General features: G+C 45.1%; 29 non-coding genes across 29 annotated transcripts; all 29 read left to right on the forward strand.

Annotated features, from left to right (window-relative positions):
* The first annotated feature begins 409 nt into the window (after nucleotides 1-409).
* LOC130394177 (5S ribosomal RNA) lies at nucleotides 410-529 on the forward strand. Its single transcript, XR_008897361.1, has one exon. It is a non-coding gene; the product is annotated as a 5S ribosomal RNA (ribosomal RNA).
* A 3,003-nt stretch (nucleotides 530-3,532) lies between these two features.
* On the forward strand, nucleotides 3,533-3,651 carry LOC130398295 (5S ribosomal RNA). The gene has a single exon (XR_008900872.1). It is a non-coding gene; the product is annotated as a 5S ribosomal RNA (ribosomal RNA).
* A 519-nt stretch (nucleotides 3,652-4,170) lies between these two features.
* LOC130399676 (5S ribosomal RNA) lies at nucleotides 4,171-4,289 on the forward strand. The gene has a single exon (XR_008902179.1). It is a non-coding gene; the product is annotated as a 5S ribosomal RNA (ribosomal RNA).
* Nucleotides 4,290-4,821: 532 nt separating this feature from the next.
* LOC130398296 (5S ribosomal RNA) lies at nucleotides 4,822-4,940 on the forward strand. The gene has a single exon (XR_008900873.1). It is a non-coding gene; the product is annotated as a 5S ribosomal RNA (ribosomal RNA).
* Nucleotides 4,941-5,469: 529 nt separating this feature from the next.
* On the forward strand, nucleotides 5,470-5,588 carry LOC130398297 (5S ribosomal RNA). Its single transcript, XR_008900874.1, has one exon. It is a non-coding gene; the product is annotated as a 5S ribosomal RNA (ribosomal RNA).
* Nucleotides 5,589-6,117: 529 nt separating this feature from the next.
* Nucleotides 6,118-6,236, forward strand: LOC130398298 (5S ribosomal RNA). Its single transcript, XR_008900875.1, has one exon. It is a non-coding gene; the product is annotated as a 5S ribosomal RNA (ribosomal RNA).
* Nucleotides 6,237-6,765: 529 nt separating this feature from the next.
* On the forward strand, nucleotides 6,766-6,884 carry LOC130398300 (5S ribosomal RNA). The gene has a single exon (XR_008900877.1). It is a non-coding gene; the product is annotated as a 5S ribosomal RNA (ribosomal RNA).
* A 528-nt stretch (nucleotides 6,885-7,412) lies between these two features.
* Nucleotides 7,413-7,531, forward strand: LOC130398301 (5S ribosomal RNA). Its single transcript, XR_008900878.1, has one exon. It is a non-coding gene; the product is annotated as a 5S ribosomal RNA (ribosomal RNA).
* Nucleotides 7,532-8,058: 527 nt separating this feature from the next.
* Nucleotides 8,059-8,177, forward strand: LOC130399921 (5S ribosomal RNA). The gene has a single exon (XR_008902413.1). It is a non-coding gene; the product is annotated as a 5S ribosomal RNA (ribosomal RNA).
* Nucleotides 8,178-8,699: 522 nt separating this feature from the next.
* On the forward strand, nucleotides 8,700-8,818 carry LOC130398302 (5S ribosomal RNA). Its single transcript, XR_008900879.1, has one exon. It is a non-coding gene; the product is annotated as a 5S ribosomal RNA (ribosomal RNA).
* Nucleotides 8,819-9,346: 528 nt separating this feature from the next.
* On the forward strand, nucleotides 9,347-9,465 carry LOC130398303 (5S ribosomal RNA). Its single transcript, XR_008900880.1, has one exon. It is a non-coding gene; the product is annotated as a 5S ribosomal RNA (ribosomal RNA).
* A 528-nt stretch (nucleotides 9,466-9,993) lies between these two features.
* LOC130398304 (5S ribosomal RNA) lies at nucleotides 9,994-10,112 on the forward strand. The gene has a single exon (XR_008900881.1). It is a non-coding gene; the product is annotated as a 5S ribosomal RNA (ribosomal RNA).
* A 529-nt stretch (nucleotides 10,113-10,641) lies between these two features.
* On the forward strand, nucleotides 10,642-10,760 carry LOC130398305 (5S ribosomal RNA). The gene has a single exon (XR_008900882.1). It is a non-coding gene; the product is annotated as a 5S ribosomal RNA (ribosomal RNA).
* Nucleotides 10,761-12,683: 1,923 nt separating this feature from the next.
* On the forward strand, nucleotides 12,684-12,802 carry LOC130398306 (5S ribosomal RNA). The gene has a single exon (XR_008900883.1). It is a non-coding gene; the product is annotated as a 5S ribosomal RNA (ribosomal RNA).
* A 529-nt stretch (nucleotides 12,803-13,331) lies between these two features.
* On the forward strand, nucleotides 13,332-13,450 carry LOC130398307 (5S ribosomal RNA). Its single transcript, XR_008900884.1, has one exon. It is a non-coding gene; the product is annotated as a 5S ribosomal RNA (ribosomal RNA).
* Nucleotides 13,451-13,977: 527 nt separating this feature from the next.
* LOC130398309 (5S ribosomal RNA) lies at nucleotides 13,978-14,096 on the forward strand. The gene has a single exon (XR_008900885.1). It is a non-coding gene; the product is annotated as a 5S ribosomal RNA (ribosomal RNA).
* A 529-nt stretch (nucleotides 14,097-14,625) lies between these two features.
* On the forward strand, nucleotides 14,626-14,744 carry LOC130398310 (5S ribosomal RNA). The gene has a single exon (XR_008900886.1). It is a non-coding gene; the product is annotated as a 5S ribosomal RNA (ribosomal RNA).
* A 529-nt stretch (nucleotides 14,745-15,273) lies between these two features.
* LOC130398312 (5S ribosomal RNA) lies at nucleotides 15,274-15,392 on the forward strand. The gene has a single exon (XR_008900888.1). It is a non-coding gene; the product is annotated as a 5S ribosomal RNA (ribosomal RNA).
* A 528-nt stretch (nucleotides 15,393-15,920) lies between these two features.
* On the forward strand, nucleotides 15,921-16,039 carry LOC130398313 (5S ribosomal RNA). Its single transcript, XR_008900889.1, has one exon. It is a non-coding gene; the product is annotated as a 5S ribosomal RNA (ribosomal RNA).
* A 529-nt stretch (nucleotides 16,040-16,568) lies between these two features.
* LOC130398314 (5S ribosomal RNA) lies at nucleotides 16,569-16,687 on the forward strand. Its single transcript, XR_008900890.1, has one exon. It is a non-coding gene; the product is annotated as a 5S ribosomal RNA (ribosomal RNA).
* Nucleotides 16,688-17,216: 529 nt separating this feature from the next.
* On the forward strand, nucleotides 17,217-17,335 carry LOC130398315 (5S ribosomal RNA). Its single transcript, XR_008900891.1, has one exon. It is a non-coding gene; the product is annotated as a 5S ribosomal RNA (ribosomal RNA).
* Nucleotides 17,336-17,854: 519 nt separating this feature from the next.
* Nucleotides 17,855-17,973, forward strand: LOC130398316 (5S ribosomal RNA). The gene has a single exon (XR_008900892.1). It is a non-coding gene; the product is annotated as a 5S ribosomal RNA (ribosomal RNA).
* A 529-nt stretch (nucleotides 17,974-18,502) lies between these two features.
* On the forward strand, nucleotides 18,503-18,621 carry LOC130398317 (5S ribosomal RNA). The gene has a single exon (XR_008900893.1). It is a non-coding gene; the product is annotated as a 5S ribosomal RNA (ribosomal RNA).
* A 529-nt stretch (nucleotides 18,622-19,150) lies between these two features.
* On the forward strand, nucleotides 19,151-19,269 carry LOC130398318 (5S ribosomal RNA). The gene has a single exon (XR_008900894.1). It is a non-coding gene; the product is annotated as a 5S ribosomal RNA (ribosomal RNA).
* A 529-nt stretch (nucleotides 19,270-19,798) lies between these two features.
* Nucleotides 19,799-19,917, forward strand: LOC130398319 (5S ribosomal RNA). Its single transcript, XR_008900895.1, has one exon. It is a non-coding gene; the product is annotated as a 5S ribosomal RNA (ribosomal RNA).
* Nucleotides 19,918-20,445: 528 nt separating this feature from the next.
* LOC130398320 (5S ribosomal RNA) lies at nucleotides 20,446-20,564 on the forward strand. Its single transcript, XR_008900896.1, has one exon. It is a non-coding gene; the product is annotated as a 5S ribosomal RNA (ribosomal RNA).
* Nucleotides 20,565-21,093: 529 nt separating this feature from the next.
* LOC130398321 (5S ribosomal RNA) lies at nucleotides 21,094-21,212 on the forward strand. Its single transcript, XR_008900897.1, has one exon. It is a non-coding gene; the product is annotated as a 5S ribosomal RNA (ribosomal RNA).
* Nucleotides 21,213-21,741: 529 nt separating this feature from the next.
* Nucleotides 21,742-21,860, forward strand: LOC130398323 (5S ribosomal RNA). The gene has a single exon (XR_008900899.1). It is a non-coding gene; the product is annotated as a 5S ribosomal RNA (ribosomal RNA).
* Nucleotides 21,861-22,389: 529 nt separating this feature from the next.
* On the forward strand, nucleotides 22,390-22,508 carry LOC130394280 (5S ribosomal RNA). Its single transcript, XR_008897454.1, has one exon. It is a non-coding gene; the product is annotated as a 5S ribosomal RNA (ribosomal RNA).
* Nucleotides 22,509-22,746: the final 238 nt, after the last annotated feature.

Here is a 22,746-nt window from a genome sequence, read left to right on the forward strand (position 1 = left end):
AAACTATTTTTGTGAAACACTGAGGACAGTATAGTGATACTGCCAGCAGGGAGCACCAGAGAGCTGAAACGACAGTTGTACATTTCTTAAACTTTCACCAACACAAACACGCACGCTCACTTCAGATCATGGGAGGACGTCCAAAAATCACCACCCATTCTCTGACACTTTAACCGTTAACCTTGGTTCAAACATTTAACATCACACGCACACGCAGTGTATTGCAGATAATTAATGAATTCAGATGTCACAATGATCGTTTACATGGATAAGGAGTCCTACTGAATCAATTACTGCTGTTTATATCTAACTAATGATTGTTTTTGTAAAAGTGTAACGTCGAGCCTCAGCAGGTTTCTCACTCCTTATGTGCTACTGTATAAAACCTGGTTTTGCGCCAGCACTATTTGCTTACGGCCATACCACCCTGAACACGCCCGATCTCGTCTGATCTCGGAAGCTAAGCAGGGTCGGGCCTGGTTAGTACTTGGATGGGAGACCTCCTCAGAAGCCCAGGTTGCTGTAAGTAGTGACGGGTGTCACCAAAAAGGAAAAAAAAAAACACGCCCATTGAGGAAGTGATACGCCCATTGAAGGAAGTGTTTGGTGTGCTTGAGTGGTGAGAGGAGGACGGTGTTGGAGCGAGGATTCTTTTGGTGGTAAATCAAGTATTTATAGATATTTTTTTCGTTAGTTTTGCGTCTAGTCGTTTATTCCCCCGACAGCTTGCTGTTTGGGGGAGTATTAGTATACTTTAGTTCGTTTTTTTTTCGATGTCTCACGCGGTTTCGAAAACTCGAATAGAAGACAGCATGGAACGGAACACGGCTCCTGCTGCGGTGACGGATGGTGGTTGTGTGGCGAAGAGGACATCGGAGGACGTACTAGGCGGGAGACCGGTGACTGCGGAGAGAGCAACAAGAGAGAAGGAGGACAAGGTTGCGGATGGTGGCCCGAGCTACAGCAGGGAGTTGTCTGTGGCTGTGGAGCTTGTGGGAGAGGAGAAAATCCCGATGATGGAGATGCTAAGGGCGATGCAGAGTGTATGTGGATTGGTCTTGGGATGTCGCTACCTCTCATTGAACCAATATGAAGTAACGATGAATCACCCCAACGGGAAGAGGCGATTGTTGGATGGTTTTAGGATAAGGGGGACCAGCGTCGTCGCAAAAGACTTGACTGCAGATGAGATGGTGGTGTCCTTTATGAGTCTACCAGTGTACATTACGGATGAGGAGATTCTGAAGAAGCTTGCGGACTGGGGTGTGGAGGCAGTTTCGCCGATTGCAAGGAGGAAGTGGCCTGGGATGACCATATGTGAGGGTACACGGTTTGTTAAGGTGAAGTTTAACAAGGAAGTACGGTCCTTGCCTTGGTCCACACGTTTTGACACTGAAAAGGGTGCTGAATATTTCCGAGTCATCCATGACAGACAATTAAAGGTGTGTAGATTGTGCATCCAGCCTGGACATATAGTGAGGGACTGTCCTGACTTCCTCTGTCGGAAGTGCGGGAAGCAGGGACACTATGCAAGGGAGTGTGTGGCTGTGATTAAATGCAGAGAGTGTGGTAATAGAAAGGGAAATTGTGTGTGTAAGGAGGAGCAGGTGGGAGGGGGTGCCCTCTCAGTTGACCCAGACTCAAGGGCTGTATCGTTGGAGAGTGAGGAAAGTGGAGGGGAAGAGAGTGCGGAAGAGGAGATGGAGCACGGGGAGCTGTCTGACGGGGAGACAGTCTTGGACAGTCAGCTACAGGTTGTGCTGAAGGACCCGGGTGTGGGGGGCATGGGGTTGCCCGGGGGGCAAAGCTCTCAAGGAGAGCTTTCCTCTCTACCGGCATCTGGGCACCCTACACCAGCGGAGGGCGTAGCCAAGGTGCCGCGGGGGTCTGGACAGTTGGGGAACGAGGCGGGACATGGCACGGGGGCTAGCCTAGAAGTGGATTTGGTTGTGTCAATGGCCCCGGCATCAGGGGGAGATGGGGGCACAGGGTTGGGGGGGGGCAGGAGCTCTCAAGCGGGGCTCCTCTCTTTACAGGCGCCCGGGTGGCCTACAGTAGAGGAAGATGCAGCCTGGGGGTCTTGTGCTGTGACTATTGAGGCTACAGCCGACGCGTCTCATTGGCGTGGTATGGCGCCTATAATTTCCCCCCCCACACTGGCTGATGGAAGGGAGAGGGAGAATAAGTCTGGGAATGAGGCGTTGGGTGTTTGTAGGGAGAGGGCGCCCAGGGTCAGACGCAGGAGAGGGGTTGATTCCGATGAGGAACAGAGGAACTTGAAAAAGAAAGGGGTACGTAAAAAAAAAAAAAGATTTTAACAGTAATACCCACTCTGTGTCTTTTGATTTCAATGGTCACACTCACATCAATTAATATCAACGGTCTTAACAATATGGCGAAGTTTGATGAGGTGTTAATCAATTTTAAATCCGATATTTTAGTGCTGCAGGAAACAAACTGGACACAGGCTAAAATGCCAGAAATCAAGGAGAAATGGAGGGGACTGTTATTCGTCAATTGTGGGACGGCAAGATCGTGTGGTGTGGCAATACTTGTAAAGGAGGATGTGGTTGGGAATGTGAAGGAGGTTCTGAATGATGGGAAGGGGAGGATTTTCACAAGTATTTTGTTAGGAACAGCACTTTAGTCATGGTAACGGAATCAGGGACGTTAGGATTTAGTGTGTAGTGTGGGCATTGTTTTTCCTGCTTGTTAAGACCTGGCAGACCACTCCGACGCAAATGTTTGTTGTGTATGATTAGGGTTAACCTCTATATGATTGTTGGGTACATTTGTGATTATCAACTGTCTGTATGTCTTCTGTGTGTCATACTGTGTTTGGTTATGACCGTAAAAGATTGTAAATTACTGTAAATACGGAATTTTAATAAAAAAAAACAAGAAAAAAAAAAAAAAACACGCCCGATCTCGTCTGATCTCGGAAGCTAAGCAGGGTCGGGCCTGGTTAGTACTTGGATGGGAGACCGCCTGGGAATACCAGGTGCTGTAAGCTTTTTCTTTTTCAACTCGAGCTCATTGCCTCCGTGGCCTACCGTGACCTGATGTTTACTGCCAACCGCTTTGGAGGATTTAAGCAACATACAAAGACTGACAACGTCTCTCAAAACTATTTTTGTGAAACATGAGGACAGTATAGTGATACTGCCAGCAGGGAGCACCAGAGAGCTGAAACGACAGTTGTACATTTCTTAAACTTTCACCTAACACAAACACGCACGCTCACTTCAGATCATGGGAGGACGTCCAAAAATCACCACCCATTCTCTGACACTTTAACCGTTAACCTTGGTTCAAACATTTAACATCACACGCACACGCAGTGTATTTCAGATAATTAATGAATTCAGATGTCACAATGATCGTTTACATGGATAAGGAGTCCTACTGAATCAATTACTGCCGTTTATATCTAACTAATGATTGTTTTTGTAAAGTGTAACGTCGAGCCTCAGCAGCTTTCTCACTCCTTATGTGCTACTGTATAAAACCTGGTTTTGCGCCTGCACTAATTGCTTACGGCCATACCACCCTGAACACGCCCGATCTCGTCTGATCTCGGAAGCTAAGCAGGGTCGGGCCTGGTTAGTACTTGGATGGGAGACCGCCTGGGAATACCAGGTGCTGTAAGCTTTTTCTTTTTCAACTCGAGCTCATTGACTCCGTGGCGTACCGTGACCTGATGTTTACTGCCAACCGCTTTGGAGGATTTAAGCAACATACAAAAACTGACAACGTCTCTCAAAACTATTTTTGTGAAACATGAGGACAGTATAGTGATACTGCCAGCAGGGAGCACCAGAGAGCTGAACCGACAGTTGTACATTTCTTAAACTTTCACCAACACAAACACGCACGCTCACTTCAGATCATGGGAGGACGTCAAAAAATCACCACCCATTCTCTGACACTTTAACCGTTAACCTTGGTTCAAACATTTAACATCACACGCACACGCAGTGTATTTCAGATAATTAATGAATTCAGATGTCACAATGATCGTTTACATGGATAAGGAGTCCTACTGAATCAATTACTGCCGTTTATATCTAACTAATGATTGTTTTTGTAAAAGTGTAACGTCGAGCCTCAGCAGCTTTCTCACTCCTTATGTGCTACTGTATAAAACCTGGTTTTGCGCCTGCACTAATTGCTTACGGCCATACCACCCTGAACACGCCCGATCTCGTCTGATCTCGGAAGCTAAGCAGGGTCGGGCCTGGTTAGTACTTGGATGGGAGACCGCCTGGGAATTCCAGGTGCTGTAAGCATTTTTTCCTTTTTCAACTCGAGCTCATTGCCTCCGTGGCCTACCGTGACGTACCGTGACCTGATGTTTACTGCCAACCGCTTTGGAGGATTTAAGCAACATACAAAAACTGACAACGTCTCTCAAAACTATTTTTGTGAAACATGAGGACAGTATAGTGATACTGCCAGCAGGGAGCACCAGAGAGCTGAACCGACAGTTGTACATTTCTTAAACTTTCACCAACACAAACACGCACGCTCACTTCAGATCATGGGAGGACGTCAAAAAATCACCACCCATTCTCTGACACTTTAACCGTTAACCTTGGTTCAAACATTTAACATCACACGCACACGCAGTGTATTTCAGATAATTAATGAATTCAGATGTCACAATGATCGTTTACATGGATAAGGAGTCCTACTGAATCAATTACTGCCGTTTATATCTAACTAATGATTGTTTTTGTAAAAGTGTAACGTCGAGCCTCAGCAGCTTTCTCACTCCTTATGTGCTACTGTATAAAACCTGGTTTTGCGCCTGCACTAATTGCTTACGGCCATACCACCCTGAACACGCCCGATCTCGTCTGATCTCGGAAGCTAAGCAGGGTCGGGCCTGGTTAGTACTTGGATGGGAGACCGCCTGGGAATACCAGGTGCTGTAAGCTTTTTCTTTTTCAACTCGAGCTCATTGACTCCGTGGCCTACCGTGGCGTACCGTGACCTGATGTTTACTGCCAACCGCTTTGGAGGATTTAAGCAACATACAAAAACTGACAACGTCTCTCAAAACTATTTTTGTGAAACATGAGGACAGTATAGTGATACTGCCAGCAGGGAGCACCAGAGAGCTGAACCGACAGTTGTACATTTCTTAAACTTTCACCAACACAAACACGCACGCTCACTTCAGATCATGGGAGGACGTCAAAAAATCACCACCCATTCTCTGACACTTTAACCGTTAACCTTGGTTCAAACATTTAACATCACACGCACACGCAGTGTATTTCAGATAATTAATGAATTCAGATGTCACAATGATCGTTTACATGGATAAGGAGTCCTACTGAATCAATTACTGCCGTTTATATCTAACTAATGATTGTTTTTGTAAAAGTGTAACGTCGAGCCTCAGCAGCTTTCTCACTCCTTATGTGCTACTGTATAAAACCTGGTTTTGCGCCTGCACTAATTGCTTACGGCCATACCACCCTGAACACGCCCGATCTCGTCTGATCTCGGAAGCTAAGCAGGGTCGGGCCTGGTTAGTACTTGGATGGGAGACCGCCTGGGAATACCAGGTGCTGTAAGCTTTTTCTTTTTCAACTCGAGCTCATTGACTCCGTGGCCTACCGTGGCGTACCGTGACCTGATGTTTACTGCCAACCGCTTTGGAGGATTTAAGCAACATACAAAAACTGACAACGTCTCTCAAAACTATTTTTGTGAAACATGAGGACAGTATAGTGATACTGCCAGCAGGGAGCACCAGAGAGCTGAACCGACAGTTGTACATTTCTTAAACTTTCACCAACACAAACACGCACGCTCACTTCAGATCATGGGAGGACGTCAAAAAATCACCACCCATTCTCTGACACTTTAACCGTTAACCTTGGTTCAAACATTTAACATCACACGCACACGCAGTGTATTTCAGATAATTAATGAATTCAGATGTCACAATGATCGTTTACATGGATAAGGAGTCCTACTGAATCAATTACTGCCGTTTATATCTAACTAATGATTGTTTTTGTAAAAGTGTAACGTCGAGCCTCAGCAGCTTTCTCACTCCTTATGTGCTACTGTATAAAACCTGGTTTTGCGCCTGCACTAATTGCTTACGGCCATACCACCCTGAACACGCCCGATCTCGTCTGATCTCGGAAGCTAAGCAGGGTCGGGCCTGGTTAGTACTTGGATGGGAGACCGCCTGGGAATACCAGGTGCTGTAAGCTTTTTCTTTTTCAACTCGAGCTCATTGCCTCCGTGGCCTACCGTGGCGTACCGTGACCTGATGTTTACTGCCAACCGCTTTGGAGGATTTAAGCAACATACAAAAACTGACAACGTCTCTCAAAACTATTTTTGTGAAACATGAGGACAGTATAGTGATACTGCCAGCAGGGAGCACCAGAGAGCTGAACCGACAGTTGTACATTTCTTAAACTTTCACCAACACAAACACGCACGCTCACTTCAGATCATGGGAGGACGTCAAAAAATCACCACCCATTCTCTGACACTTTAACCGTTAACCTTGGTTCAAACATTTAACATCACACGCACACGCAGTGTATTTCAGATAATTAATGAATTCAGATGTCACAATGATCGTTTACATGGATAAGGAGTCCTACTGAATCAATTACTGCCGTTTATATCTAACTAATGATTGTTTTTGTAAAAGTGTAACGTCGAGCCTCAGCAGCTTTCTCACTCCTTATGTGCTACTGTATAAAACCTGGTTTTGCGCCTGCACTAATTGCTTACGGCCATACCACCCTGAACACGCCCGATCTCGTCTGATCTCGGAAGCTAAGCAGGGTCGGGCCTGGTTAGTACTTGGATGGGAGACCGCCTGGGAATACCAGGTGCTGTAAGCTTTTCTTTTTCAACTCGAGCTCATTGCCTCCGTGGCCTACCGTGGCGTACCGTGACCTGATGTTTACTGCCAACCGCTTTGGAGGATTTAAGCAACATACAAAAACTGACAACGTCTCTCAAAACTATTTTTGTGAAACATGAGGACAGTATAGTGATACTGCCAGCAGGGAGCACCAGAGAGCTGAACCGACAGTTGTACATTTCTTAAACTTTCACCAACACAAACACGCACGCTCACTTCAGATCATGGGAGGACGTCAAAAAATCACCACCCATTCTCTGACACTTTAACCGTTAACCTTGGTTCAAACATTTAACATCACACGCACACGCAGTGTATTTCAGATAATTAATGAATTCAGATGTCACAATGATCGTTTACATGGATAAGGAGTCCTACTGAATCAATTACTGCCGTTTATATCTAACTAATGATTGTTTTTGTAAAAGTGTAACGTCGAGCCTCAGCAGCTTTCTCACTCCTTATGTGCTACTGTATAAAACCTGGTTTTGCGCCTGCACTAATTGCTTACGGCCATACCACCCTGAACACGCCCGATCTCGTCTGATCTCGGAAGCTAAGCAGGGTCGGGCCTGGTTAGTACTTGGATGGGAGACCGCCTGGGAATACCAGGTGCTGTAAGCTTTTCTTTTTCAACTCGAGCTCATTGCCTCCGTGGCCTACCGTGGCGTACCGTGACCTGATGTTTACTGCCAACCGCTTTGGAGGATTTAAGCAACATACAAAACTGACAACGTCTCTCAAAACTATTTTTGTGAAACATGAGGACAGTATAGTGATACTGCCAGCAGGGAGCACCAGAGAGCTGAACCGACAGTTGTACATTTCTTAAACTTTCACCAACACAAACACGCACGCTCACTTCAGATCATGGGAGGACGTCAAAAAATCACCACCCATTCTCTGACACTTTAACCGTTAACCTTGGTTCAAACATTTAACATCACACGCACACGCAGTGTATTTCAGATAATTAATGAATTCAGATGTCACAATGATCGTTTACATGGATAAGGAGTCCTACTGAATCAATTACTGCCGTTTATATCTAACTAATGATTGTTTTTGTAAAAGTGTAACGTCGAGCCTCAGCAGCTTTCTCACTCCTTATGTGCTACTGTATAAAACCTGGTTTTGCGCCTGCACTAATTGCTTACGGCCATACCACCCTGAACACGCCCGATCTCGTCTGATCTCGGAAGCTAAGCAGGGTCGGGCCTGGTTAGTACTTGGATGGGAGACCGCCTGGGAATACCAGGTGCTGTAATCTTTTTCAACTCGAGCTCATTGCCTCCGTGGCCTACCGTGACCTACCGTGACCTGATGTTTACTGCCAACCGCTTTGGAGGATTTAAGCAACATACAAAACTGACAACGTCTCTCAAAACTATTTTTGTGAAACATGAGGACAGTATAGTGATACTGCCAGCAGGGAGCACCAGAGAGCTGAACCGACAGTTGTACATTTCTTAAACTTTCACCAACACAAACACGCACGCTCACTTCAGATCATGGGAGGACGTCAAAAAATCACCACCCATTCTCTGACACTTTAACCGTTAACCTTGGTTCAAACATTTAACATCACACGCACACGCAGTGTATTTCAGATAATTAATGAATTCAGATGTCACAATGATCGTTTACATGGATAAGGAGTCCTACTGAATCAATTACTGCCGTTTATATCTAACTAATGATTGTTTTTGTAAAAGTGTAACGTCGAGCCTCAGCAGCTTTCTCACTCCTTATGTGCTACTGTATAAAACCTGGTTTTGCGCCTGCACTAATTGCTTACGGCCATACCACCCTGAACACGCCCGATCTCGTCTGATCTCGGAAGCTAAGCAGGGTCGGGCCTGGTTAGTACTTGGATGGGAGACCGCCTGGGAATACCAGGTGCTGTAAGCTTTTTCTTTTTCAACTCGAGCTCATTGACTCCGTGGCCTACCGTGGCGTACCGTGACCTGATGTTTACTGCCAACCGCTTTGGAGGATTTAAGCAACATACAAAAACTGACAACGTCTCTCAAAACTATTTTTGTGAAACATGAGGACAGTATAGTGATACTGCCAGCAGGGAGCACCAGAGAGCTGAACCGACAGTTGTACATTTCTTAAACTTTCACCAACACAAACACGCACGCTCACTTCAGATCATGGGAGGACGTCAAAAAATCACCACCCATTCTCTGACACTTTAACCGTTAACCTTGGTTCAAACATTTAACATCACACGCACACGCAGTGTATTTCAGATAATTAATGAATTCAGATGTCACAATGATCGTTTACATGGATAAGGAGTCCTACTGAATCAATTACTGCCGTTTATATCTAACTAATGATTGTTTTTGTAAAGTGTAACGTCGAGCCTCAGCAGCTTTCTCACTCCTTATGTGCTACTGTATAAAACCTGGTTTTGCGCCTGCACTAATTGCTTACGGCCATACCACCCTGAACACGCCCGATCTCGTCTGATCTCGGAAGCTAAGCAGGGTCGGGCCTGGTTAGTACTTGGATGGGAGACCGCCTGGGAATACCAGGTGCTGTAAGCTTTTTCTTTTTCAACTCGAGCTCATTGCCTCCGTGGCCTACCGTGACCTACCGTGACCTGATGTTTACTGCCAACCGCTTTGGAGGATTTAAGCAACATACAAAACTGACAACGTCTCTCAAAACTATTTTTGTGAAACATGAGGACAGTATAGTGATACTGCCAGCAGGGAGCACCAGAGAGCTGAACCGACAGTTGTACATTTCTTAAACTTTCACCAACACAAACACGCACGCTCACTTCAGATCATGGGAGGACGTCAAAAAATCACCACCCATTCTCTGACACTTTAACCGTTAACCTTGGTTCAAACATTTAACATCACACGCACACGCAGTGTATTTCAGATAATTAATGAATTCAGATGTCACAATGATCGTTTACATGGATAAGGAGTCCTACTGAATCAATTACTGCCGTTTATATCTAACTAATGATTGTTTTTGTAAAAGTGTAACGTCGAGCCTCAGCAGCTTTCTCACTCCTTATGTGCTACTGTATAAAACCTGGTTTTGCGCCTGCACTAATTGCTTACGGCCATACCACCCTGAACACGCCCGATCTCGTCTGATCTCGGAAGCTAAGCAGGGTCGGGCCTGGTTAGTACTTGGATGGGAGACCGCCTGGGAATACCAGGTGCTGTAAGCTTTTTCTTTTTCAACTCGAGCTCATTGACTCCGTGGCCTACCGTGGCGTACCGTGACCTGATGTTTACTGCCAACCGCTTTGGAGGATTTAAGCAACATACAAAAACTGACAACGTCTCTCAAAACTATTTTTGTGAAACATGAGGACAGTATAGTGATACTGCCAGCAGGGAGCACCAGAGAGCTGAACCGACAGTTGTACATTTCTTAAACTTTCACCAACACAAACACGCACGCTCACTTCAGATCATGGGAGGACGTCAAAAAATCACCACCCATTCTCTGACACTTTAACCGTTAACCTTGGTTCAAACATTTAACATCACACGCACACGCAGTGTATTTCAGATAATTAATGAATTCAGATGTCACAATGATCGTTTACATGGATAAGGAGTCCTACTGAATCAATTACTGCCGTTTATATCTAACTAATGATTGTTTTTGTAAAAGTGTAACGTCGAGCCTCAGCAGCTTTCTCACTCCTTATGTGCTACTGTATAAAACCTGGTTTTGCGCCTGCACTAATTGCTTACGGCCATACCACCCTGAACACGCCCGATCTCGTCTGATCTCGGAAGCTAAGCAGGGTCGGGCCTGGTTAGTACTTGGATGGGAGACCGCCTGGGAATACCAGGTGCTGTAAGCTTTTTCTTTTTCAACTCGAGCTCATTGCCTCCGTGGCCTACCGTGGCGTACCGTGACCTGATGTTTACTGCCAACCGCTTTGGAGGATTTAAGCAACATACAAAAACTGACAACGTCTCTCAAAACTATTTTTGTGAAACATGAGGACAGTATAGTGATACTGCCAGCAGGGAGCACCAGAGAGCTGAACCGACAGTTGTACATTTCTTAAACTTTCACCAACACAAACACGCACGCTCACTTCAGGGCCCCGTTTCCCGATAACGATGGATCCACGCTCGTACGATCATTCTCACGATGGATCTTGCGATCCATCGTCAATTTCTTTGGAGCGTTTCCCGAAACTCCTCTTAACGTGAACGCGCATTCGCTGCACTCACGACGTCGTAGGATTGTAACTGTCTACTGACACGGTGCTGAAATGGGCTCCGTAGGAGGGGGAGATGCAGGAATGTCGCAGGAAAATTGTGTTAAAAAGGGTTAAAATATATCCCCATCAAGGACAACAGCAGTGTAGCCTACAAAAAAAATAGACTGCAATTATATGAATGCTAAAGACATTAAAACACAATTGATTAGGCTTAAACCGACATATATCAGTCCTAATCCTGTATGCACTGTGCGTTTCACGGCATTTTCCCCCCCTAAATAATTCCTCTTCACACCTGTGAATAACCCGGGAGACGTCCATGATGAGGAATACAACGAAGCCCACCGTCTGGCCCGTTGCATCGTTGAGCGCACGATCGGGAGGTGGAAGTTGCGCTTAGATGCCTCACAAGTCAGGCGGAGGGCTCCAGTTTTCGCCGGCCAAGTCATGCGCCGTGATATGTGTGACGGCTATGTTGCACAACATTGCAGCTAAGGCTGGGGTGGCATTGCTTGAACCGGAGGACGTTGAGGACGATGACGATGAGGAAGATCGGTGTAGGGACGGCCTCCCTCATAACTACGCGGCTGGTTTTCATGCGCGTCGAATAGTGATTGAGACTTTTTTTTAACCCCCTCCACCCTCCCTCATGTCACTAAACATTCCCGTCAACGTGACCAATCCCCACCATATCCCAGCCTTTTGCCTGCTCCTTTGCTTGTTTTTTATACTTTTTTTATTTCTTTATGTTTTATTTTTTTTAATTTCTTTAATTTCGTTATTTTTTATTTTTTTTAATTTGTTTAATTTAATTTTTTTTTTACATTATTTTATGCTACGTTTTATGAGTAGCCTATGTCAGTCTGCACAAATCCCCCCACTTTCTCTCACACATTTTGAGTGCCCTGCCTGCGCAAACATTTTCTGGACTGTCCCGTTTTATTTTGGCCATTTGAACATCTTTATTAATAAATTAATTAATAATCTTTATTAATTACCAAACTAAGAACATAAAGGCGCAATGCGTTTTAATAAAACGCATCCAATAGACGGAATGTCCGATGGTGTCGCCACTGAGGCTATAGCTGACGATGCTCTTAGCGTCCTACGAGTACCTACGAGCACCCCTGGAGTACTCGTTAGCTACGAGCGTTTTCAAGACGTTCGTTCCCCACGATGCTTTCGGGAAACGCGGTGAAAACTCTACGATGCCCTTTCGACGCACTTCACGATCCACTTAGGCTAACGACGCTTTCGGGAAACGGGGCCCAGATCATGGGAGGACGTCAAAAAATCACCACCCATTCTCTGACACTAACCGTTAACCTTGGTTCAAAGATTTAACATCACACGCACACGCAGTGTATTTCAGATAATTAATTAATTCAGATGTCACAATGATCGTTTACATGGATAAGGATTCCTACTGAATCAATTACTGCCGTTTATATCTAACTAATGATTGTTTTTGTAAAAGTGTAACGTCGAGCCTCAGCAGCTTTCTCACTCCTTATGTGCTACTGTATAAAACCTGGTTTTGCGCCTGCACTAATTGCTTACGGCCATACCACCCTGAACACGCCCGATCTCGTCTGATCTCGGAAGCTAAGCAGGGTCGGGCCTGGTTAGTACTTGGATGGGAGACCGCCTGGGAATACCAGGTGCTGTAAGCTTTTTCTTTTTCAACTCGAGCTCATTGACTCCGTGGCCTACCGTGGCGTACCGTGACCTGATGTTTACTGCCAACCGCTTTGGAGGATTTAAGCAACATACAAAAACTGACAACGTCTCTCAAAACTATTTTTGTGAAACATGAGGACAGTATAGTGATACTGCCAGCAGGGAGCACCAGAGAGCTGAACCGACAGTTGTACATTTCTTAAACTTTCACCAACACAAACACGCACGCTCACTTCAGATCATGGGAGGACGTCAAAAAATCACCACCCATTCTCTGACACTTTAACCGTTAACCTTGGTTCAAAGATTTAACATCACACGCACACGCAGTGTATTTCAGATAATTAATGAATTCAGATGTCACAATGATCGTTTACATGGATAAGGAGTCCTACTGAATCAATTACTGCCGTTTATATCTAACTAATGATTGTTTTTGTAAAAGTGTAACGTCGAGCCTCAGCAGCTTTCTCACTCCTTATGTGCTACTGTATAAAACCTGGTTTTGCGCCTGCACTAATTGCTTACGGCCATACCACCCTGAACACGCCCGATCTCGTCTGATCTCGGAAGCTAAGCAGGGTCGGGCCTGGTTAGTACTTGGATGGGAGACCGCCTGGGAATACCAGGTGCTGTAAGCTTTTCTTTTTCAACTCGAGCTCATTGACTCCGTGGCCTACCGTGGCGTACCGTGACCTGATATTTACTGCCAACCGCTTTGGAGGATTTAAGCAACATACAAAAACTGACAACGTCTCTCAAAACTGTTTTTGTGAAACGTGAGGACAGTATAGTGATACTGCCAGCAGGGAGCACCAGAGAGCTGAACCGACAGTTGTACATTTCTTAAACTTTCACCAACACAAACACGCACGCTCACTTCAGATCATGGGAGGACGTCAAAAATCACCACCCATTCTCTGACACTTTAACCGTTAACCTTGGTTCAAACATTTAACATCACACGCACACGCAGTGTATTTCAGATAATTAATGAATTCAGATGTCACAATGATCGTTTACATGGATAAGGAGTCCTACTGAATCAATTACTGCCGTTTATATCTAACTAATGATTGTTTTTGTAAAAGTGTAACGTCGAGCCTCAGCAGCTTTCTCACTCCTTATGTGCTACTGTATAAAACCTGGTTTTGCGCCTGCACTAATTGCTTACGGCCATACCACCCTGAACACGCCCGATCTCGTCTGATCTCGGAAGCTAAGCAGGGTCGGGCCTGGTTAGTACTTGGATGGGAGACCGCCTGGGAATACCAGGTGCTGTAAGCTTTTTCTTTTTCAACTCGAGCTCATTGCCTCCGTGGCCTACCGTGGCGTACCGTGACCTGATGTTTACTGCCAACCGCTTTGGAGGATTTAAGCAACATACAAAAACTGACAACGTCTCTCAAAACTATTTTTGTGAAACATGAGGACAGTATAGTGATACTGCCAGCAGGGAGCACCAGAGAGCTGAACCGACAGTTGTACATTTCTTAAACTTTCACCAACACAAACACGCACGCTCACTTCAGATCATGGGAGGACGTCAAAAAATCACCACCCATTCTCTGACACTTTAACCGTTAACCTTGGTTCAAACATTTAACATCACACGCACACGCAGTGTATTTCAGATAATTAATGAATTCAGATGTCACAATGATCGTTTACATGGATAAGGAGTCCTACTGAATCAATTACTGCCGTTTATATCTAACTAATGATTGTTTTTGTAAAAGTGTAACGTCGAGCCTCAGCAGCTTTCTCACTCCTTATGTGCTACTGTATAAAACCTGGTTTTGCGCCTGCACTAATTGCTTACGGCCATACCACCCTGAACACGCCCGATCTCGTCTGATCTCGGAAGCTAAGCAGGGTCGGGCCTGGTTAGTACTTGGATGGGAGACCGCCTGGGAATACCAGGTGCTGTAAGCTTTTTCTTTTTCAACTCGAGCTCATTGACTCCGTGGCCTACCGTGGCGTACCGTGACCTGATGTTTACTGCCAACCGCTTTGGAGGATTTAAGCAACATACAAAAACTGACAACGTCTCTCAAAACTATTTTTGTGAAACATGAGGACAGTATAGTGATACTGCCAGCAGGGAGCACCAGAGAGCTGAACCGACAGTTGTACATTTCTTAAACTTTCACCAACACAAACACGCACGCTCACTTCAGATCATGGGAGGACGTCAAAAAATCACCACCCATTCTCTGACACTTTAACCGTTAACCTTGGTTCAAACATTTAACATCACACGCACACGCAGTGTATTTCAGATAATTAATGAATTCAGATGTCACAATGATCGTTTACATGGATAAGGAGTCCTACTGAATCAATTACTGCCGTTTATATCTAACTAATGATTGTTTTTGTAAGAGTGTAACGTCGAGCCTCAGCAGCTTTCTCACTCCTTATGTGCTACTGTATAAAACCTGGTTTTGCGCCTGCACTAATTGCTTACGGCCATACCACCCTGAACACGCCCGATCTCGTCTGATCTCGGAAGCTAAGCAGGGTCGGGCCTGGTTAGTACTTGGATGGGAGACCGCCTGGGAATACCAGGTGCTGTAAGCTTTTTCTTTTTCAACTCGAGCTCATTGACTCCGTGGCCTACCGTGGCGTACCGTGACCTGATGTTTACTGCCAACCGCTTTGGAGGATTTAAGCAACATACAAAACTGACAACGTCTCTCAAAACTATTTTTGTGAAACATGAGGACAGTATAGTGATACTGCCAGCAGGGAGCACCAGAGAGCTGAACCGACAGTTGTACATTTCTTAAACTTTCACCAACACAAACACGCACGCTCACTTCAGATCATGGGAGGACGTCAAAAAATCACCACCCATTCTCTGACACTTTAACCGTTAACCTTGGTTCAAACATTTAACATCACACGCACACGCAGTGTATTTCAGATAATTAATGAATTCAGATGTCACAATGATCGTTTACATGGATAAGGAGTCCTACTGAATCAATTACTGCCGTTTATATCTAACTAATGATTGTTTTTGTAAGAGTGTAACGTCGAGCCTCAGCAGCTTTCTCACTCCTTATGTGCTACTGTATAAAACCTGGTTTTGCGCCTGCACTAATTGCTTACGGCCATACCACCCTGAACACGCCCGATCTCGTCTGATCTCGGAAGCTAAGCAGGGTCGGGCCTGGTTAGTACTTGGATGGGAGACCGCCTGGGAATACCAGGTGCTGTAAGCTTTTTCTTTTTCAACTCGAGCTCATTGACTCCGTGGCCTACCGTGGCGTACCGTGACCTGATGTTTACTGCCAACCGCTTTGGAGGATTTAAGCAACATACAAAAACTGACAACGTCTCTCAAAACTATTTTTGTGAAACATGAGGACAGTATAGTGATACTGCCAGCAGGGAGCACCAGAGAGCTGAACCGACAGTTGTACATTTCTTAAACTTTCACCAACACAAACACGCACGCTCACTTCAGATCATGGGAGGACGTCAAAAAATCACCACCCATTCTCTGACACTTTAACCGTTAACCTTGGTTCAAACATTTAACATCACACGCACACGCAGTGTATTTCAGATAATTAATGAATTCAGATGTCACAATGATCGTTTACATGGATAAGGAGTCCTACTGAATCAATTACTGCCGTTTATATCTAACTAATGATTGTTTTTGTAAAAGTGTAACGTCGAGCCTCAGCAGCTTTCTCACTCCTTATGTGCTACTGTATAAAACCTGGTTTTGCGCCTGCACTAATTGCTTACGGCCATACCACCCTGAACACGCCCGATCTCGTCTGATCTCGGAAGCTAAGCAGGGTCGGGCCTGGTTAGTACTTGGATGGGAGACCGCCTGGGAATACCAGGTGCTGTAAGCTTTTTCTTTTTCAACTCGAGCTCATTGACTCCGTGGCCTACCGTGGCGTACCGTGACCTGATGTTTACTGCCAACCGCTTTGGAGGATTTAAGCAACATACAAAAACTGACAACGTCTCTCAAAACTATTTTTGTGAAACATGAGGACAGTATAGTGATACTGCCAGCAGGGAGCACCAGAGAGCTGAACCGACAGTTGTACATTTCTTAAACTTTCACCAACACAAACACGCACGCTCACTTCAGATCATGGGAGGACGTCAAAAAATCACCACCCATTCTCTGACACTTTAACCGTTAACCTTGGTTCAAACATTTAACATCACACGCACACGCAGTGTATTTCAGATAATTAATGAATTCAGATGTCACAATGATCGTTTACATGGATAAGGAGTCCTACTGAATCAATTACTGCCGTTTATATCTAACTAATGATTGTTTTTGTAAGAGTGTAACGTCGAGCCTCAGCAGCTTTCTCACTCCTTATGTGCTACTGTATAAAACCTGGTTTTGCGCCTGCACTAATTGCTTACGGCCATACCACCCTGAACACGCCCGATCTCGTCTGATCTCGGAAGCTAAGCAGGGTCGGGCCTGGTTAGTACTTGGATGGGAGACCGCCTGGGAATACCAGGTGCTGTAAGCTTTTTCTTTTTCAACTCGAGCTCATTGACTCCGTGGCGTACCGTGACCTGATGTTTACTGCCAACCGCTTTGGAGGATTTAAGCAACATACAAAAACTGACAACGTCTCTCAAAACTATTTTTGTGAAACATGAGGACAGTATAGTGATACTGCCAGCAGGGAGCACCAGAGAGCTGAACCGACAGTTGTACATTTCTTAAACTTTCACCAACACAAACACGCACGCTCACTTCAGATCATGGGAGGACGTCAAAAAATCACCACCCATTCTCTGACACTTTAACCGTTAACCTTGGTTCAAACATTTAACATCACACGCACACGCAGTGTATTTCAGATAATTAATGAATTCAGATGTCACAATGATCGTTTACATGGATAAGGAGTCCTACTGAATCAATTACTGCCGTTTATATCTAACTAATGATTGTTTTTGTAAAAGTGTAACGTCGAGCCTCAGCAGCTTTCTCACTCCTTATGTGCTACTGTATAAAACCTGGTTTTGCGCCTGCACTAATTGCTTACGGCCATACCACCCTGAACACGCCCGATCTCGTCTGATCTCGGAAGCTAAGCAGGGTCGGGCCTGGTTAGTACTTGGATGGGAGACCGCCTGGGAATACCAGGTGCTGTAAGCTTTTTCTTTTTCAACTCGAGCTCATTGACTCCGTGGCCTACCGTGGCGTACCGTGACCTGATGTTTACTGCCAACCGCTTTGGAGGATTTAAGCAACATACAAAAACTGACAACGTCTCTCAAAACTATTTTTGTGAAACATGAGGACAGTATAGTGATACTGCCAGCAGGGAGCACCAGAGAGCTGAACCGACAGTTGTACATTTCTTAAACTTTCACCAACACAAACACGCACGCTCACTTCAGATCATGGGAGGACGTCAAAAAATCACCACCCATTCTCTGACACTTTAACCGTTAACCTTGGTTCAAACATTTAACATCACACGCACACGCAGTGTATTTCAGATAATTAATGAATTCAGATGTCACAATGATCGTTTACATGGATAAGGAGTCCTACTGAATCAATTACTGCCGTTTATATCTAACTAATGATTGTTTTTGTAAAAGTGTAACGTCGAGCCTCAGCAGCTTTCTCACTCCTTATGTGCTACTGTATAAAACCTGGTTTTGCGCCTGCACTAATTGCTTACGGCCATACCACCCTGAACACGCCCGATCTCGTCTGATCTCGGAAGCTAAGCAGGGTCGGGCCTGGTTAGTACTTGGATGGGAGACCGCCTGGGAATACCAGGTGCTGTAAGCTTTTTCTTTTTCAACTCGAGCTCATTGACTCCGTGGCCTACCGTGGCGTACCGTGACCTGATGTTTACTGCCAACCGCTTTGGAGGATTTAAGCAACATACAAAAACTGACAACGTCTCTCAAAACTATTTTTGTGAAACATGAGGACAGTATAGTGATACTGCCAGCAGGGAGCACCAGAGAGCTGAACCGACAGTTGTACATTTCTTAAACTTTCACCAACACAAACACGCACGCTCACTTCAGATCATGGGAGGACGTCAAAAAATCACCACCCATTCTCTGACACTTTAACCGTTAACCTTGGTTCAAACATTTAACATCACACGCACACGCAGTGTATTTCAGATAATTAATGAATTCAGATGTCACAATGATCGTTTACATGGATAAGGAGTCCTACTGAATCAATTACTGCCGTTTATATCTAACTAATGATTGTTTTTGTAAGAGTGTAACGTCGAGCCTCAGCAGCTTTCTCACTCCTTATGTGCTACTGTATAAAACCTGGTTTTGCGCCTGCACTAATTGCTTACGGCCATACCACCCTGAACACGCCCGATCTCGTCTGATCTCGGAAGCTAAGCAGGGTCGGGCCTGGTTAGTACTTGGATGGGAGACCGCCTGGGAATACCAGGTGCTGTAAGCTTTTTCTTTTTCAACTCGAGCTCATTGACTCCGTGGCCTACCGTGGCGTACCGTGACCTGATGTTTACTGCCAACCGCTTTGGAGGATTTAAGCAACATACAAAAACTGACAACGTCTCTCAAAACTATTTTTGTGAAACATGAGGACAGTATAGTGATACTGCCAGCAGGGAGCACCAGAGAGCTGAACCGACAGTTGTACATTTCTTAAACTTTCACCAACACAAACACGCACGCTCACTTCAGATCATGGGAGGACGTCAAAAAATCACCACCCATTCTCTGACACTTTAACCGTTAACCTTGGTTCAAACATTTAACATCACACGCACACGCAGTGTATTTCAGATAATTAATGAATTCAGATGTCACAATGATCGTTTACATGGATAAGGAGTCCTACTGAATCAATTACTGCCGTTTATATCTAACTAATGATTGTTTTTGTAAAAGTGTAACGTCGAGCCTCAGCAGCTTTCTCACTCCTTATGTGCTACTGTATAAAACCTGGTTTTGCGCCTGCACTAATTGCTTACGGCCATACCACCCTGAACACGCCCGATCTCGTCTGATCTCGGAAGCTAAGCAGGGTCGGGCCTGGTTAGTACTTGGATGGGAGACCGCCTGGGAATACCAGGTGCTGTAAGCTTTTCTTTTTCAACTCGAGCTCATTGACTCCGTGGCCTACCGTGGCGTACCGTGACCTGATGTTTACTGCCAACCGCTTTGGAGGATTTAAGCAACATACAAAAACTGACAACGTCTCTCAAAACTATTTTTGTGAAACATGAGGACAGTATAGTGATACTGCCAGCAGGGAGCACCAGAGAGCTGAACCGACAGTTGTACATTTCTTAAACTTTCACCAACACAAACACGCACGCTCACTTCAGATCATGGGAGGACGTCAAAAAATCACCACCCATTCTCTGACACTTTAACCGTTAACCTTGGTTCAAACATTTAACATCACACGCACACGCAGTGTATTTCAGATAATTAATGAATTCAGATGTCACAATGATCGTTTACATGGATAAGGAGTCCTACTGAATCAATTACTGCCGTTTATATCTAACTAATGATTGTTTTTGTAAAAGTGTAACGTCGAGCCTCAGCAGCTTTCTCACTCCTTATGTGCTACTGTATAAAACCTGGTTTTGCGCCTGCACTAATTGCTTACGGCCATACCACCCTGAACACGCCCGATCTCGTCTGATCTCGGAAGCTAAGCAGGGTCGGGCCTGGTTAGTACTTGGATGGGAGACCGCCTGGGAATACCAGGTGCTGTAAGCTTTTTCTTTTTCAACTCGAGCTCATTGACTCCGTGGCCTACCGTGGCGTACCGTGACCTGATGTTTACTGCCAACCGCTTTGGAGGATTTAAGCAACATACAAAAACTGACAACGTCTCTCAAAACTATTTTTGTGAAACATGAGGACAGTATAGTGATACTGCCAGCAGGGAGCACCAGAGAGCTGAACCGACAGTTGTACATTTCTTAAACTTTCACCAACACAAACACGCACGCTCACTTCAGATCATGGGAGGACGTCAAAAAATCACCACCCATTCTCTGACACTTTAACCGTTAACCTTGGTTCAAACATTTAACATCACACGCACACGCAGTGTATTTCAGATAATTAATGAATTCAGATGTCACAATGATCGTTTACATGGATAAGGAGTCCTACTGAATCAATTACTGCCGTTTATATCTAACTAATGATTGTTTTTGTAAAAGTGTAACGTCGAGCCTCAGCAGCTTTCTCACTCCTTATGTGCTACTGTATAAAACCTGGTTTTGCGCCTGCACTAATTGCTTACGGCCATACCACCCTGAACACGCCCGATCTCGTCTGATCTCGGAAGCTAAGCAGGGTCGGGCCTGGTTAGTACTTGGATGGGAGACCGCCTGGGAATACCAGGTGCTGTAAGCTTTTTCTTTTTCAACTCGAGCTCATTGACTCCGTGGCCTACCGTGGCGTACCGTGACCTGATGTTTACTGCCAACCGCTTTGGAGGATTTAAGCAACATACAAAAACTGACAACGTCTCTCAAAACTATTTTTGTGAAACATGAGGACAGTATAGTGATACTGCCAGCAGGGAGCACCAGAGAGCTGAACCGACAGTTGTACATTTCTTAAACTTTCACCAACACAAACACGCACGCTCACTTCAGATCATGGGAGGACGTCAAAAAATCACCACCCATTCTCTGACACTTTAACCGTTAACCTTGGTTCAAACATTTAACATCACACGCACACGCAGTGTATTTCAGATAATTAATGAATTCAGATGTCACAATGATCGTTTACATGGATAAGGAGTCCTACTGAATCAATTACTGCCGTTTATATCTAACTAATGATTGTTTTTGTAAAAGTGTAACGTCGAGCCTCAGCAGCTTTCTCACTCCTTATGTGCTACTGTATAAAACCTGGTTTTGCGCCTGCACTAATTGCTTACGGCCATACCACCCTGAACACGCCCGATCTCGTCTGATCTCGGAAGCTAAGCAGGGTCGGGCCTGGTTAGTACTTGGATGGGAGACCGCCTGGGAATACCAGGTGCTGTAAGCTTTTTCTTTTTCAACTCGAGCTCATTGACTCCGTGGCCGACCGTGGCGTACCGTGACCTGATGTTTACTGCCAACCGCTTTGGAGGATTTAAGCAACATACAAAAACTGACAACGTCTCTCAAAACTATTTTTGTGAAACATGAGGACAGTATAGTGATACTGCCAGCAGGGAGCACCAGAGAGCTGAACCGACAGTTGTACATTTCTTAAACTTTCACCAACACAAACACGCACGCTCACTTCAGATCATGGGAGGACGTCAAAAAATCACCACCCATTCTCTGACACTTTAACCGTTAACCTTGGTTCAAACATTTAACATCACACGCACACGCAGTGTATTTCAGATAATTAATGAATTCAGATGTCACAATGATCGTTTACATGGATAAGGAGTCCTACTGAATCAATTACTGCCGTTTATATCTAACTAATGATTGTTTTTGTAAAAGTGTAACGTCGAGCCTCAGCAGCTTTCTCACTCCTTATGTGCTACTGTATAAAACCTGGTTTTGCGCCTGCACTAATTGCTTACGGCCATACCACCCTGAACACGCCCGATCTCGTCTGATCTCGGAAGCTAAGCAGGGTCGGGCCTGGTTAGTACTTGGATGGGAGACCGCCTGGGAATACCAGGTGCTGTAGCTTTTTCTTTTCAACTCGAGCTCATTGACTCGTGGCCTACCGTGGCGTACCGTGACCTGATGTTTACTGCCAACCGCTTTGGAGGATTTAAGCAACATACAAAAACTGACAACGTCTCTCAAAACTATTTTTGTGAAACATGAGGACAGTATAGTGATACTGCCAGCAGGGAGCACCAGAGAGCTGAACCGACAGTTGTACATTTCTTAAACTTTCACCAACACAAACACGCACGCTCACT

The sequence above is a fragment of the Gadus chalcogrammus genome, chromosome 12 (genome assembly GCF_026213295.1).
Source record: "Gadus chalcogrammus isolate NIFS_2021 chromosome 12, NIFS_Gcha_1.0, whole genome shotgun sequence".
NCBI classification, from domain to species: Eukaryota; Metazoa; Chordata; class Actinopteri; order Gadiformes; family Gadidae; genus Gadus; species Gadus chalcogrammus.